Genomic DNA, 16,560 nt, shown 5'->3' on the forward strand with positions numbered 1-16,560 from the left:
AGACAGGGAAACCAGGCAAAGATACACAAGAAGGCAAACTATGGCAATGGGAAAAACGCTCGGTAAGGCAGACAGGCTGGCAATACTTCGCAACGTGATAGTGGCTGCGGCCATGCTTATATATTGCACAAACAGGAAGTACAGGTGAAGCAGAGGGAGCGGAACACAGTCAGTACTCGGGAGAGGGCTCCCTCTGCTGGCGTGGCGTTACAGAATCCCCCCCCACGGGCGCCTCCTGGCGCTCTACGAGGACGTCCCCGTGGTCGCGGTGCTGGACGATCGGGTCTGGCTTGATGAAATTCCTGAATTAACGAGGGATCCAGTATGTCGTGGGCAGCCACCCAAGATCTCTCCTCTGGACCGTATCCCTCCCAGTCCACCAAGTATTGAAGCTGACCCCCTCTTCGTCTGGAGTCCAACAACTCCTTTACCGCATAAGCCGGAGTTCCATCAATGTCCAGCGGTGGAGGTGGCTCCCGGTTCTCGACGTTGGGGTCAGTATTCGGGTGGAATGGTTTCAGGAGGGAAACATGGAAGGAGGGAGAGATACGGTAGTTAACAGGCAGCTCCAGTTCATAAGTGACCGCATTAATCTGTCTCAAGATTTTAAATGGGCCTACGTACCGTGGGCTGAGTTTCTTGCTGGGCAGCCGCAACTTGAGGTCCCGAGTGGAGAGCCAGACCCTTTGTCCCGGTTGATAGGGAGGATGTGGACGACGTCTTCGATTGGCCTGAATTTCCTGACTCCTGATGGCCCTTTGCAGACATACATGAGCACTGTCCCATACCCTCTCGCTCCGACAAATCCAGTCGTCAACTGCAGGTACCAGTGATGGTTCTCCAGACCACGGGAACATGGGGGGTTGGTATCCTAGCACACACTGGAACGGAGTAAGGCCTGTGGATGAATGTCTTAAAGAGTTTTGAGCTTACTCTGCCCATGGAAGGAACTCTGACCATCGATGCTGCTCACGTCCACAGTAGGATCTAAGGTATCTGCCGATCTCCTGATTCATTCTCTCCACTTGTCCATTCGATTGAGGGTGGTAACCTGAAGTTAAACTGATATTGATATCCAATTGTTTACAGAAAGCTCTCCATACCTGGGACGTGAATTGTGTTCCATGGTCTGAGACAATATCCTCGGGGATACCGTAAATCCTGAAGACATGGTGGAACATTGCTTGAGCTGTATCCATGGCTGTGGGAAGACCTTTCAGCGGTATGAGTCTACATGCCTTAGAGAAGCGGTCAATAATTACAAGGATAGTGGTGAAACCCTCAAATGGGGGAAGATCGGTGACAAAGTCAATCGATAGGTGTGACCAAGGTCTTTGTGGTATGGGTAAGGGTTGCAGCAAACCTGATGGGAGTTCCTTGGGGGTCTTAGACTGTGCACACACAGGACATGACTTGACGTAATTTGCTACATCCTTGACCATAGCAGGCCACCAGAAAGAGTTCTGCGTGAGATGTAGTGTGCGAGAGATACCTGGATGTCCGGAACATAGTGAAGAATGGACCCACTGTAAGACTCTTGGTCGAATCCTGAATGGAACATAGTGTCGACTAGCAGGACAGCCTTGAGGCGTAGGCTCGTTGCGTTGTTCCCTTTGAATCTCCTCCATTATGTCCCACGTGACTGGTGCTATGATGATGGACGGTGGCAGGATAGATTCGGGTTGATGATCGTTCAATGGGTGGTCATGCCTTCTGGACAGGGCATCAGCCTTACTGTTCTTACTGCCAGGGCGGTAAGTCACTGCAAATTGGAACCTGATAAAAAACAAGGACCAGCGAGCCTGGCGAGGATTTAATCTTTTGGCACTCTTTATGTATTCGAGGTTCTCATGATCAGTGATTACCTGGAAGGGGTGAGCGGAACCCTCCAACCAGTGCCTCCATTCTTCAATGGCTGCCTTCATAGCCAGTAGCTCCTTGTTTCCGACATCATAGTTTCGTTCAGCATCCGTGAGTTTTCTGGAAAAGTAAGCACAGGGGAAGAGCTTGCCTGGTTGTCCGTGGCGTTGAGAGAGCACTGCACCGATCCCACAATCGGAGGCATCAACTTCCAGTATAAATGGTAAGTCGGGGTCAGGGTGTTTCAGGATAGGCACAGTGGAAAAGCTGTTCTTGAGGTTAGTGAATGCCTGTGTAGCTTGATCAGTCCATTTCAACTTGGATGGCTTCCCCTTCAATAATGATGTCATAGGTGCGGCTGTGATACTGTAGTTCCTTATGAAACGTCGGTAGAAATTAGCGAATCCTAGAAAACATTGAAGCTCCTTCACGGTGGTGGGTTGTGGCCATTCAGTGACTGCCTTGATCTTGGACTGATCCACTTCCACACCCTGATGGTTGACGTTATAGCCTAGAAAGGAGGTTCTTGACACATGGAATTCACATTTCTCTGCCTTGACATAGAGTTGATTTTCTAATAATCTGGTAAGTACTGTTCTGACATGACCCTTGTGTTCCTCTTCAGTCTTGGAGTAGATCAGGATATCATCATTGTAGACTATCACAAATTTGTTCAAGAGGTCCCTGAAAATCTCATTCATGAACGACTGGAATACCGCAGGTGCATTTGCTAGCCCATACGGCATAACCTGGTACTCATAGTGCCCCCTAGTGGTCAGAAATGCAGTCTTCCATTCATCACCCTCTCTGATGAGGTTATAGGCACTTCTCAAATCTAATTTGGTGTAGATCTTGGCCTCCCTGAGTTGTTCAAGTGCTGCAGGAACTAATGGCAGTGGATAACGAAACTTGACAGTAACATTGTTCAAACCTCTATAATCGATGCAGGGGCATAGACCTCCATCCTTTTTCTCCACGAAGAAGAATCCTGCTGCAGCTGGTGAAGTGGATGGACGGATAAACCCAGAGCTGAGAGCTTCCTCAATATATGCGTCCATAGCTTGACTCTCCGGAAGTGACAGTGGATAGATCTTCCTTTTGGGTGACATGGCGTTAGGTTATAGATCTATGGCGCAGTCCCAATGATGATGAGGTGGTAGTTGAGTGGCCTTGGTTTTACTGAAGACTTCCTGAAGATCCTGATAAGGGGATGGAATGGTGACAGGCTTACATTCTGGACTCTCGACGCTGGTGGTGAGACAAGGCTTAGAAAAGACATTATTCAGACATGTGGAAAAACAGAATTGTGACCAACATTTTATCTCACCACTCTGCCAGGAGATGGCTGGGTCATGAACAGATAACCAGGGGTATCCAAGGATGATTTCATGGCATGGTGAGTCGATGACATAGAAAGTAATAGTTTCCTGGTGAAATAGGCCTATCTGCATCTTTACAGGTTGTGTTTGTTGAGTGATGCCGCTTCCAATGGGTTTGTTATTCACGGCTTTTACTTCAATAGGTGGGTCACATGGTAGAACGGGGATATGGTATGTATCAGCAAGATCCCGATGAATGAGGTTTAATGCCGAGCCAGAGTCAATCAGCGCTGTGAATTCAAACGAGTTGTTCTCAGTAGATATCTTGACCATGGTAGTGAGATTCTTTACATTATGCTTGGAAACACTCACCCGGCTGTTATCATTGTAGTCTCTTCGGGCCTTGAGTGGACACATTGCGTTGCGATGGGCCGCACTACCGCAGTAGAAACGTAATCTCTGAGTGACCCTTCTTGATCTCTCTTCGGATGACAGCCTGGTAATTCCTAGTTGCATAGGCTCAGAATTGGCATGATCACTGACATGATATGTTTCAGACATCTGTGTAGTTAAAGGGGCAGGCATGACATTCGTAAACTTGGTTTGAGGGCGATGGGTACGGATGAGATTATCGATCCTGATAGCCAACGTAATATAATCAGAAAAGGAACAGTCCTTACCTTTACAAGCGAGCTCTGCCTGTAACTCCAGGTTTAAACTGCGACGAAACATGGCCTTAAGTGCAACGTCGTTCCATCCACTCTGAGCAGCAATTGTTCTGAATTCGATAGCATGGTCGGCGGCCGATTTGCGGCCTTGAGTGAGTTGCATTAGCTGAGTGGAAACATCCTTGCCCACTGCTGGGTATTCAAACACATCTCTGAGTTGTTTAATGAAATATTGGAAAGATGTTTGTAACATACGGTCGGTTTCCCAAACTGCTGCGGCCCACTCGATCGCTTTGCCCGTTAGCAAGGACATGAGGAACGCACACTTCTTCCCATCAGGGTCAAAGCTCTCCTCTTGATACATGAAAAAGATCTCAACTTGCCGAATGAAACCTTTACATTGTTCTGCAGAACCGTAAAATTTATCAGGAAGAGCAAAATGTACCTTTATGGGCTTGGGTGGTGGTAGCGATCGCAGATACTGCGTGAGATAGTCGTTAGCCACTTGAGCTTTAGCCAGTTGGTCGCGGTACTCCATGAGAACGTTGTTCTGATAAGTCAACGCGGCCTGTAGATCTGTTACTTCTGCTGGATTCTTCGGAGGTGAAGTATTATGTAATGACGCGGAGGCGGCGTTAGAATCCATGTGCAGTTTAATAACTTCCACAGCAGACAAATCCAAACAGTAGGCAGAGAATCGTAGTCGTAGGAGGCAGAGAATCATACACAGATAGGCAGTCCAATCCAAACAACAAGACAGTGGGCAAATCCAAAGACAGAGACAGGGAAACCAGGCAAAGATCATACACAAGAAGGCAAACTATGGCAATGGGAAAAACGCTCGGTAAGGCAGACAGGCTGGCAATACTTCGCAACGTGATAGTGGTTGCGGCCATGCTTATATATTGCACAAACAGGAAGTACAGGTGAAGCAGAGGGAGCGGAACACAGTCAGTACTCGGGAGAGGGCTCCCTCTGCTGGCGTGGCGTTACACCTCCTTTAGTTACTATGCCGCCCGCAGTTGGAATCAACTTCCAGAAGAGATCAGATGTGCAAAAACACTGGTCACATTTAAATCTAGACTTAAAACTCATCTGTTTAGCTGTGCATTTCTTGAATGAGCACTGTTCAATTTCGGAACTGATTGCACTATATTTTCACTGTTTTTTTATGTAAAATCATTTTCTGTTTCTAACTGTTTTTAAATTCATTTTAAATAAGTACATTTTAAAATCATTTTAAAAGTTTAAAGTGTAAAAAATAGTTTTATTTTTGTTATTTTTCTGCATGATTATTTTACTTTCTTTTATGTAAAGCACTTTGAATTACCATTGTGTACGAAATGTGCTATATAAATAAACTTGCCTTGCCTTGCCTTGAAAAAACCAAAAACTGTTCCTCAGGGGACCCTTTATGTATAAAATTGTAATGGAGCTGACAAGTCGTGAGACGTGCGGATCCATCTGCAAGTTTATATTTTGCAGAGACGAGGTCATAACAGGCATGGGTCAAAAATAGGCAAACAGGAAGTGAAGTGCATCACGGAGGAGCTGACGGAACTGGAGTCCACCAGGGTGGAGCAGATGGGGCTGGGACCCATGGCAGATACCGGGGCCAAGGAGAAACAGAGACAAACAACACAGGCAGTGCATCCATGGTCTCAGGGACCAAGGCAGGGAACACAGAGAGTTCATAAATGGTCTCATGACACGACAGAACGAGAGTTCATAGATGGCTTTCATAGCTGTGACAGGGCAGGACGAAGTTTCACCAACGGCATCCGTGACAGGACAGAATAAGAGTTCATAGTCAGCCATGACAGGAGTGAACGAGAGTTCATAGATGGATACTACTGACGCCTGTTTCACATATACTCCATCTGCAGTGCATATGCAGTCCGTGTGCATTACGTATGTGGTGCTGAAGCAGCACGGACTCATTGTGCTTTCACACAGGACGCGTTTGCAGTCCGCTACTGATCCGCAACTGTTTAAGCCACAAAACACACAAAAAATGTAAAATTCAAAAAGCTTTTTCAGCATTGTGATACTCTTTCATCACAGTACAGTAACAATCTTTCAGAGACATTTTAAATCAAATATAAACAACGTATTACTCATGCATTTGACTGCTAGGTTTTTGTTGGCCTATGTTGCTTGCTTCTTCCTGACTGCGGGTGTCGCTGTTGGACAGTGTTTTCTCTACTTCCTGTTGGCCTTCGGTTGCTAATCGTAGCTCCATGTAGCTGTTTTTATTTTTTTTATTTTTTATCTAGAATCTTTATCTTACTATCACTCTCAGTTTTTTTTTAAGTGATAAAATATAACTTAATTCGCACCATATTTCTGATATTATCGATCAATCTTATCAGATTAATTTTGATCGTTCACTTTTATTTTATAGTTTTATAGTATATATATTTTGCAGTACACCTGCAAAGCGTTTGCACTCGTTAGCTTGTCATTAGCGTTTTCATTCGAACCTATCACTGTTTTCTTTTCTCCTCTCCTCTCTCTCGCTCCAGTTTTTCACAAGTTCATCAAACAACCGCAGTAAGAATATTTCATCAAGCACGGTGAGTAATGGCTTTACCTGCTATTGTTATTTGCACCTCTTGCCACATGTACAGTTTATCTATCTCTGTCGCAGATGAGGGATTCACATGTGATAAATGCAGGGAAATAGTTAGGCTGACAGAGAAGATTTCAGAATTAGAGACACGCATCCAAACTTTAATTGAGGAAAGTAAGAATGTTAGGGCTCTAGATACGGCTTTGGATGCATCTAGCATAGGTTTCATAGACAATTGGACGAGCTTTTGGGGCAGACCTGACCTGTTGTAAAGAGATGGTCTTCATCCCTCCTGGGGTAGCGCCACTCTTCTCTCTAGAAATATGGCAAATAGTCATCGTGTTTATACTTGACTAACTGGGGCCCAGGTCAGGAAGCAGACAGACTGGCTAAACCGACCGTCTGCTAGCTGCCTCACGTCACAGAGATCATCTTATTCTCAGCACATAGAGACTCTTTCACCTAGATATCACACTATAGAGACTGTGTCTATTCCCCGAACTTGAATATACAAAAAACATCCAAACCAAGTTAATATTAACAATTTAATTGAGGTTCAACAAATAAAAAACAGATGCAATATGGATAAACAAATGATAAAGCTTGGCTTATTGCATATCAGATACCTTTCTACGAAAACACTTTTTGTAAATAGTATGATCACGGATCATAATCTAGATGTGCTCTGTTTGACAGAAACCTGGCTAAAACCTGATGATTACATTATTTTAAATGAGTCCACCCCCCAAGATTACTGTTATAAACATGAGCCGCGTCTAAAACGCAAAGGGGGAGGTGTTGCTTCAATTTATAATAACGTTTTCAGGATTTCTCAGAGGGCAGGCTTCAAGTATAACTCGTTTGAAATAATGGTGCTTCATATTACACTATCCAGAGAAACAAATATTATGTCACGGTTGGTAAACCGTGATCTCTGGGTTTTGCACTTTGTGGTGAAGTCTGTGTGTTTCGCGTCTGCACTGATTAGCTTGTGGGCGTTTCCGTTAATTGTCATCAGCAGCAGTAGCTGTCACTCATCACTCTCTCCCTATATAATGGCTTGTCTCACGTCTTGTGTTTGTGAGAGCGTTGTTTCATGTCGTTAACTGTGCTTTGCTTTTGTGTTGTTCTGCGTCTGGATGCCCGTGTCTTCCCCCAGAACCTCATCCACTCATCGCAACCATCACAAGCATCACCACTTACCTTCAGCTCGATTCCCCGCAGTTCCTGTGCCATCCTCTCCTGCTGCCAACTCAGCACCACCATCTGGATTACTCACTGCCCCTCACCACCTTGGATTATCGTCTTCCCAGCATTGTTTGTGTTCTAGTTTGTTTTGTTTGGGTCTTCATTAAATCCTGTTCTAACTCGCACTTGTTTCCAGTCTCTCCTTCACCCAGTCGTCACATATTAATGATAAATCCCCTGTTTTGTTTGTACTGGCTACTGTATACAGGCCACCAGGGCACCATACAGACTTTATTAAAGAGTTTGGTGATTTTACATCCGAGTTAGTTCTGGCTGCAGATACAGTTTTAATAGTTGGTGATTTTAATATCCATGTTGATAATGAAAAAGATGCATTGGGATCAGTATTTATAGACATTCTGAACTCTATTGGGGTTAGACAACACGTTTCAGGACCTACTCATTGTCGAAATCATACTCTAGATTTAATACTGTCACATGGAATTGATGTTGATAGTGTTGAAATTATGCAGCCAAGTGATGATATCTCAGATCATTATTTAGTTTTGTGCAAACTTCATATAGCCATAATTGTAAATTCTACTTCTTGTTACAAGTATGGTAGAACCATCACTTCTACCACAAAAGACTTGACCACAAATCTTCCTGATGTATCCAAATTCCTTAGCATATCCAAAACCTCAGAACAACTTGATGATGTAACAGAAACTATGGACTCTCTCTTTTCTAGCACTTTAAATACAGTTGCTCCTTTATGCTTAAAGAAGGTTAAGGAAAACAGTTTGACACCATGGTATAATGAGCATACTCGCAACCTAAAGAGAGCAGCCCGAAAAATGGAGCGCAGCTGGAGGAAAACAAAACTAGAGGTATTTCGTATTGCTTGGCGGGAAAGTAACCTATCCTACAGAAAAGCATTAAAAACTGCTAGATCCGATTACTTTTCTTCTCTTTTAAAAGAAAACAAACATAACCCCAGGTATTTATTCAATACAGTGGCTAAATAAACGAAAAATAAAGCCTCAACAAGTGTTGACATTTCCCAACACCACAGCAGTAATGACTTTATGAACTACTTTCCTTCTAAAATTGATACTATTAGAGATAAAATTGCAACCATTCAGCCGTCAGCTACAGTATCGCATCAGTGCACTATAGACCCCCTGAGGAACAGTTCCACTCATTCTCTACTATAGGAGAGGAAGAATTGTATAAACTTGTTAAATCTTCTAAACCAACAACATGTATGTTAGACCCTATACCATCTAAGCTCCTAAAAGAGGTGCTTCCAGAAGTCATGGATCCTCTTCTGACTATTATAAATTCCTCATTGTCATTAGGATATGTCCCCAAAACCTTTAAACATGCTGTTATTAAGCCTCTCATCAAAAAAAAAAAAAAAAAAAAAAAAAAAAATACACAACTTGACCCCAAAGAACTAGTTAATTATAGACCAATCTTGAATCTCCCTTTTCTGTCCAAGATACTAGAAAAGGTGGTATCCTCACAATTATATTCCTTCTTAGAGAAAAATGGTATATGTGAGGATTTCCAGTCAGGATTTAGACCGTATCATAGCACTGAGACTGCTCTCCTTAGAGTTACAAATGATCTGCTCTTATCATCTGATCGTGGGTGTATCTCGCTATTAGTTTTATTGGATCTTAGTGCTGTGTTTGACACAATTGACCACAACATTCTTTTGCATAGACTTAAACACTTTGTTGGCATTAATGGAAGTGCATTAGCATGGTTTAAATCGTACTTATATGACCGCCATCAGTTCGTAGCAGTGAATGAAGATGTATCATATCGATCACAAGTGCAGTATGGGTACCTCAAGGCTCAGTACTAGGGCTGCTACTCTTCACGCTTTATATATATTACCCTTGGGAGATATCATCAGGAAACATGGTGTTAGCTTTCACTGTTATGCTGATGATACTCAGCTCTATATTTCTTCGCGGCTGGGTGAAACACCAATTTGAAAAACGAATGGAATGCATAGTCGATATAAAAAACTGGATGACGAGTAATTTCTTACTGCTTAATTCTGAAAAAACAGAGGTGTTAGTTATAGGACCTAAAAACTCTGCTTGTAAAAACCTAGAACACTGTCTAAGACTTGATGGCTGCTCTGTCAATTCTTCGTCATCAGTAAGGAACCTTGGTGTGCTATTTGATCGCAATCTTTCCTTAGAAAGCCACGTTTCTAGCATTTGTAAAACTGCATTTTTCCATCTCAAAAATATATCTAAATTAGGGCCTATGCTCTCAATGTCCAATGCAGAAATGTTAATCCATGCATTTATGACCTCAAGGTTAGATTATTTTAATGCTTTATTGGGTGGTTGTTCTGCATGCTTAGTAAACAAACTACAGCTAGTCCAAAATGTTCTTATTAGAACCAGGAAGTATGACCATATTAGCCCGGTCCTGTCAACACTGCACAGGCTCCCTATCAAACATTGTATGGATTTTAAAATATTTCTTATTACTTATAAAGCCCTGAATGGTTTAGCACCTCAGTATTTGAATGAGCTCCTTTTACATTATAATCCTCTACGTCCGCCATGTTCTCAAAACTCAGGCAATTTGATAATACCTAGAATATCAAAATCAACTGCGGGCGGCAGATCCTTTTCCTATTTGGCACCTAAACTCTGGAATAACCTACCTAACATTGTTCGGGAGGCAGACACACTCTTGCAGTTTAAATCTAGATTAAAGACCCATCTCTTTATCCTGGCTTACACATAACATACTAATATGCTTTTAATATCCAAATCCGTTAAAGGATTTTTAGGCTGCATTAATTAGGTAAACCGGAACCGGGAACATTTCCCATAACACCCTGTGTACTTGCTACATCATTAGAAGAATGGCATCTACGCTAATATTTGTCTGTTTCTCTCTTATTCCGAGGTCACCGTAGCCACCAGATCCAGTCTGTATCCAGATCAGAGGGTCACTGCAGTCACCCGGATCCAGTACGTATCCAGACCAGATGGTGGATCAGCACCTAGAAAGGACCTCTACATCCCTGAAAGACAGCGGAGACCAGGACAACTAGAGCCCCAGATACAGATCCCATATAAATACCTTGTCTCAGAGGAGCACCAGGACAAGACCACAGGAAACAGATGATTCTTCTGCACAATCTGACTTTGCTGCAGCCTGGAATTGAACTACTGGTTTCGTCTGGTCAGAGGAGAACTGGCCCCCCATCTGAACCTGGTTTCTCCCAAGGTTTTTTTTCTCCATTCTGTCACCGATGGAGTTTCGGTTCCTTGCCGCTGTCGCCTCTGGCTTGCTTAGTTGGGGTCACTTCATCTACAGCGATATCGTTGACTTGATTGCAAATAAATGCACAGACACTATTTAAACTGAATGGAGATGACATCACTGAATTCAATGATGAACTGCCTTTAACTATCATTTTGCATTATTGACACACTGTTTTCCTAATGAATGTTGTTCAGTTGCTTTGACGCAATGTATTTTGTTTAAATATAAATAAAGGTGACTTGACTTGACTATAATAAGTTGCTGAAACAAGCTGCAACACATTTAAACAGAATATTAGCCTACTTTTCTTTTTAGACTATCACAAACATTTAAAATTAAAACTCACCGCTGACAGAAACAGTCAACTCTCGTGCCTTCCCCCCCCCCCCCCATTCCTGGAGAGGAAGTCGGCCACAGCCATCTGCGCCCCTGGCCTGTGAATCACCTTGAACTTAAACGGCTGCAGAGCCAGATACCAACGAGTGATTCGCGCGTTGGTATCCTTCATGCGGTGGAGCCACTGGAGGGGCGCGTGGTCCGAGCAGAGGGTGAACTCCCGCCCCAGGAGGTAATAGCGAAGGGTGAGAACCGCCCACCTGATGGCTAAACACTCCTTCTCTATGGTGCTGTACTTAGTCTCTCTCTTTGAGAGCTTACGACTAATGTACAGCACCGGACGGTCCACCCCCTCCACCTCCTGGGACAGGACTGCGCCCAGCCCCCTGTCCGACGTGTCAGTCTGCAACAAAAAGGAGAGAGAAAAGTTAGGAGAGTGCAGGAGCGGCCCGCCACACAGGGCAGCCTTAACCCGGGTGAAGGCCTGTTGGCACTGCTCCGTCCACTGGACCATATCTGGAACACCCTTTTTAGTGAGGTCAGTCAACGGGCTGGAGAGGTCCGAATAGTCAGGGATAAACCTCCTGTAATATCCCGCCAGCCCCAGGAACTGCCTCACCTCCTTTTTGGTCTTGGGCCTGGGGCAGGCTGCAATCGCTGCTGTCTTATCAATTTGGGGACGCACCTGCCCGTGACCCAAGTGGAAGCCCAGATACCTTACCTCCAACTGCCCAACTGTGCACTTCTTCGGTTTGGCCGTTAGCCCCCGCCCGTCTCAGCACCCCAAGGAAGGCCCTCACATGCTCCATGTGCCGCTGCCAGTCTCCACTATAGATGATGATATCATCCAGATAGGCCACGGCATATGCAGCATGGGGTCTTAGCACCCTATCCGTGAGACGCTGGAATGTAGCCGGGGCCCCGAACAAACCAAACGGAAGCGTCACGAATTGGTGCAATCCAAACGGCTGTTTTTTCTTTGGACACTGGAGATAAGGGGATCTGCCAATATCCCTTTGTCAAGTCCAATGTCGAGTAAAAGCGAGCCGTGCCTAACCGATCGAGCAACTCGTCAATCCACGGCATTGGATAAGCATCAAACTTTGATACTGCGTTCACCCTGCGGTAGTCCAACCAAAACGCACCGAGCCGTCCGTTTTAGGCACCAAAACTATCGGACTCGCCCAATCACTGTGGGACTCCTTGATTACCCCATCCCTAGCATAGCTTCTAATTCCCCCTGAACTACCTTTTTTTTGTGCTCAGGTAACCTATACGGCTGGCTGCGAACCACCACGTTCGGCTCTGTCTCAATATGGTGCGGAATCAGATTAGTACGACCCAGCAGAGGCGAAAACACGTCGGCAAATTCGGACTGCAACCGCCCGATGTCAGTGAGCTGCGAGGGCGAGAGGTGATCCCCCCCCCCGGGGCCAGGGCGAGGGATTTTCCTTTGATAATCGCTTCTGGCCCGAGATCATCCTCTCCGCTCACTGCCGTCGCTAACAGCACTGATGCCTCCGCACTCCATTTTTTGAGGAGGTTGAGGTGGTAAATTTGCCAAGCGTTGCCTCTATCCGTTCGTACTAATTCATAATAGAGATCTCCTATCCGCTGTGTGACCTCAAAGGGTCCTTGCCACTTCGCTAATAATTTGGCAGCTAGAGGTGGGTAGTAACACGAGCACTTTCCCGGAGCAAATTCTCGTAGCTTAGTTCCCCTGTTATAACGACTGGCTCTGTCTGTCCTGGGCCTGAAGCAAATTCTCCATAGAGAGCCGCCCCAGTGTATGGAGTTTTGCCCTCAGGTCCATGACATATTGAATTTCGTTTTTACTCTCCGAGCGTCCGTCCTCCCAAGTTTCTTTCAGGACGTCCAACACCCCTTGGGGTTTGGCGTCCGTAAAGAAGCTCGAAGGGGAAAAACCCTGTGGAGGCCTGGGGGACCTCGCGCACAGCGAATAAGAGGGGTTCCAGCCATCTGTCCCAATTTTTTCGCGTCTTCTTGCTATTAAAGTGTTCGACCAGACCGTCTGTTTGTGGTGATAGACGCTGGTACGTACCGCTTTAATGCCCAATAATTCGTACAATTCGCGTAACGTGCGTGACATAAACGCGGTTCCCTGGTCCGTGAGAATCTCTTTTGGGATTTCCACGCGGGAGATTAAACGAAACAGGGCGTCCGCCACACTCTTTGCCGAGATGTTGCGGAGCCCCACTGCTTCGGGATATCGGGTTGCGTCATCCCAATTCGTTCGAAGGGGACCTGCACTAGAGGAAGAGGGTGCAACAGCGCTTTTGGGGTGGCCGGTGGGTTTACTAACTGGCATTCACGACGCGCACCATCTACGCACGTTCTCATGAATGCCCGGCCAAAAAAAAAGGGTCATTAGGCGATTTAGTGTCGCTGTCATTCCCAAATGCCCTGCCATAGGGTTACAATGCGCCGCCTGGAAAAGCATTTCCCGACGGCTCCGAGGTACTAACAACTGGGTTGTATCCTCCTTTGTTTGAGTGTCGTGGGTCACTCGATACAACCGGTCTTTGATAATGGCAAAATATGGATAAGAGAGCGCGCGGTCAGGATGGAGGACCTGTCCATCGATGGCCCGGACCTGTTCAAACGCATGTTTGAGGGTTTCAACCTGGGACTGTTCCAGGGGAAAGTCATCGCAACTGGAAAGGGTCAGCCTCGCCAAGCCGCTCAGTTCCCCTGAGACCGTCCCACTGGGTCCTGGCACAGATTCTCCCACCTGAGCACACGCTCCCCTGTCCTGCCGATTCTTATTCCCAGAGGCACCCACTGTTAAACACCCCAGTAATTGTTCGAATCCTGGCCAATTGGTCCCCAAAATTAGCGTGTACCGGAGGCGCGGACTAACGACCACCTCTACATAATGTTTTTGACCCCTAAATTTGATAGCTATGGCCTTTACGGGATATTCCACAATATCCCCATGCACACACCTCACTTTAACCATGCGGCCCATATCCAGTGCCCCCGATTGTATCAGGCTTTGATGAATGGAGGTCTGGTTACAACCTGAATCCACCAAAGCCCGATAGCTACCCCCCTTTATACTCACTGGTATTTGGTACAACCCGGCTTGATCGGGGGCAGCCTGCGGGTCTTCCGGGATCCAGACCAAGGTCCCCACCTCCATCACCGGGCACCTATCCACGAAATGGCCCGGATCCCCGCAACGCCAGCAGGCCGGCCCAGGCCTCCCCGCCGCCCTAGTGGCCGGAAGTGGGTCCAGTAATTGGCGTGGGGAAGCAACAGGAGGTTCCTCGCCGCCCTCCCAGCGCGGGGAGCCCATTCCCCTGGCCGGACAACAACACCTACAGCTGTGTCATCAACAATCCCACCACAAACCAGACCACACATCTGTATATTGGTTGGCTTTGCTGGCCATGGTCAGGTACATTACAAATATATTTTTTTTTCAGCACATTTTCTTTCTAAATAGTGCCATTTATATACAATCCACTAAGGATTGTACTGACAATGCAAATGAATCAAAGGCATTAGCATCACCCAACTTAAGAGGCGGGGTGCTCAGGATGGCACCCAACTCGGACTGAACAATCTGTCTTGGCTGTCCATACTTGTCTTGAAGTGTCTCAGCAGTGTAAGGCTGGGGGTGGTACATGAAGGATTTAGCTAGCTGATGAGCATTGGAAAGTTTCAAATGGCTTAGTAGAACATGGTATTTATACTGTTCACTGATATAATTGTGATTACTCAACAAATTGTCCAATGCTAATTTAAACAATGCAAGTCACTCTCGGCACCACTTTCCAAAACTGGTAACGTGGGTCGTGGAATACCATAGGCTGATGCAAACAGGAGCTCTGGACTCGGGTGAGGTGAGTAGACAGCTGGGGGAAAAGGCACAGATAAAGATGCTTGAACGTAACCAGGAGCATGAAGTGTCGTCGCCGGTGCTTGGTGGCTGGAGACAGGGAGCTGTGATGACATAGTTGTGCAATGATGCAATATTAATGTAAACACACATCTGACGCAGTATAATAATACAGCCGATGCTAATACTGATTAGTGCATTTCTCTCACGGCAAATTACAGCCGTGAGACATCAATAAGATACATTAGATAGACATACATATGCAGATGTACTTACATCAAGGCATAAACGCATTATACAGAACATAAAACAATCGTGCAGAGATGAGCATTCACCAAACCGTCTTTTGTGTACCACATAGTAAATCAGTCCATGTAGATAACAACTCTGGTTCCTAGGACAGGCTTTCGTACAATAATATTTACCGTATATATTGTATATCGTCTTTTTTTACAGCGATATATGTTTAACTATGACTAAGATTCATGTTAATATGCCAAACTACTGCAGACTTTATCCTGGTCATATAACTTTATTAAAATTAAATAAAACAAAATGATAAATGTTTACTTCCAAGAGCCGTCAAGTATTTGCGAGAGCGAGTTTAAAGCTTGCAGGTTGCCGTACCCCGCCGTCCGCAGTGTTTTCAGGGATTTCTAACAGCTGGATTCTCTCAAGTCTGCACTCGATGCATCCTCGATATCAAGAACACATCCGGGCACTTCCATGCGTACTCTGTACTTGCGTTCTTGAGAATTGGAATTGAACTTTGACGGTTAATGATGACGTAAAGCGAGAACACAAGGACGCAAGATCGCTAAAGAACGCATATTGAGAAACAGCCATTTACTATATCCTCAGGATTCATGATCATAAACTTTTCATGTTTGGTGTAATTTTTAAAAGGTCTCTGTGTGATTGGTAAAATGGTCTCAATTTCACAGTACTCATTTATATTATGAGAAAACTTTTGTAGAATTGTGTTCTGGTGAAGAGGGTGTGTGTTCTTCTTTAAGGGTCTTTGAGAATGTTTATCTCAGCCAGGTGTGACCCTGATGTGATAACAGGAACCTGATTTGAAGATTTCTTTGTTGTCTGGTCTGAGTATTTAAGGGAAGTGACACAACACTACTGGGTGATTTTGTAGTCAGTGAAGTGAAGTGTTTTTTTTTTTTGTATGCTCAAGACTATGTATCTATGTATCTGAAGTCAGGTATATTATTATTTCTTAAAAAATGTAATTGTGTTAAACACATTGTGCCTATAGGGCACACTGTATAGTTTCTGCTACTACATGTGCACATTGGCTAGTTAAATTTGTTCTCTAGAACACCTGAGTGCTTTGCTATGCATTTTAGACAATGTGTCTTAAATTAGGATAACTGTTACATGTGTGACTATGTTAAATTAGTTTTGTCTCCTGGGTGGATCACTTGTAGCAAG

This window comes from Carassius auratus, unplaced genomic scaffold (genome assembly GCF_003368295.1).
Source record: "Carassius auratus strain Wakin unplaced genomic scaffold, ASM336829v1 scaf_tig00217334, whole genome shotgun sequence".
NCBI classification, from domain to species: domain Eukaryota; kingdom Metazoa; phylum Chordata; class Actinopteri; order Cypriniformes; family Cyprinidae; genus Carassius; species Carassius auratus.